Raw genomic sequence first — 1,349 nt, 5'->3', positions numbered from 1 at the left:
AGCGATGAATGTCGTTACAGGCAGAAGAGCAGTTTTTCACAAAAATCATTAATTCTCATGTTTTTAAGCCTAACATTGATTCCAGAATTCATCATAATCATTATCTAAGGTCTTGGGACAATTTCTACATCAATCTAACAACTTTTCACCGTTTAATCATCAATTCTACCAATTTGACCTAGTTTTCGATTCCTCTTAAATTCATCCTACATCATGTTAAACCTAACCATTGAATCACAAACTTAATAGAATTGTAAAGTTAGTCTCACCCTTACAAAAATCATATAAATCACATAAGTCATAAAAGTAGACTCTAAACTCAATAAAATAAATAAATATTAAAATAGGGCATTACACTCACCTTGTTGCTTTTCACTCTCTATCTCACCCTCAATTGTCTTAGTTTTCATAATGGGGTCCTCTAACTGCTTACCGTCCCTAAGTTGAATAGCATTTATAATGCCTTTGGGGTTGGCTTTAGTTTGACTTGGAAAGACTTAGTACCTACTTGTTGGGCTACTTGAGAGCTTTGAGTTTCTAGCATTCTAGTGTGAGTAGCAATGGAGTCCACTTTAGATGTATGCTTGACAAGAGAGTCATTCAAAAATCCAGTTTGATTTTTAAGTTCTTGAATTTTCTTGGATTGCTCCATAGCATGTTTTTCTAGTAAAATCTCCAAGCTGGATTTCTGAGGGACTCTTTGGTTGTTTGCATAAACGGGTGGTGATGTTTGTTGTCCCAAGGGATTTTTAGGAGTTTTGTTATAAAAATTTTGCTCGGGACTTTTAGCAACACTACCTAGTTGGCATTCAACACCAGTATGGTCAAGTATTCCACAAAATTCACAAGCTGGTGAAACAAGAGCAAGTGTGACGACACTTATCAATTAATTTATCATATGCTCCTGTGTAAGTTTTATTCATCACAGCTCCACCTGCAGCTGCATCAACATTCATTTTTGTGGTAAACAAAAGACCATTTAAAAAGTGTGGATAATAAGCCAATTCTCAAAACCATGATGGGGGCAAAGCCTAAGCATTTCTTTGAAACGCTCCCACGCATCGTAAAGAGATTCACCATCTTTTTGAGTGAATTGTGTGATTTGACTCCTCAATTGAGTAGTTTTACTATGGGGAAAGAATTGGGAAAGGAATGCCTTCCTCATTTGGTCCCATGAAGTGATAGAACCAATTTGCAATGAATGAAACCAAGCACTAGCTCTATCCCTCAAAGAGAAAGGAAAGAGGTGCAGCCTTACGGCCTCTTGGTTTGCCTTCAAAGTTCAACTGAGTCTTAAAAAAATTGAAACATGAAGATCAAGATCCTCAGCGGGTGATCCGAAAAATTGA

The 1,349-nt window shown here is 36.6% G+C and overlaps 1 non-coding gene across 1 annotated transcript; it reads left to right on the top strand.

The window, feature by feature from the left end:
- Positions 1-1,010: 1,010 nt before the first annotated feature.
- Positions 1,011-1,117, top strand: LOC120580373 (small nucleolar RNA R71). The gene has a single exon (XR_005646097.1). It is a non-coding gene; the product is annotated as a small nucleolar RNA R71 (small nucleolar RNA).
- The last annotated feature ends 232 nt before the right edge of the window (positions 1,118-1,349 follow it).

This window comes from Medicago truncatula, chromosome 4, assembly GCF_003473485.1.
Source record: "Medicago truncatula cultivar Jemalong A17 chromosome 4, MtrunA17r5.0-ANR, whole genome shotgun sequence".
Taxonomy (NCBI): Eukaryota; Viridiplantae; Streptophyta; class Magnoliopsida; order Fabales; family Fabaceae; genus Medicago; species Medicago truncatula.
The sequence above is the reverse complement of the archived record's forward strand: the minus strand, read 5'-3'. Positions and strand labels throughout refer to the sequence as shown.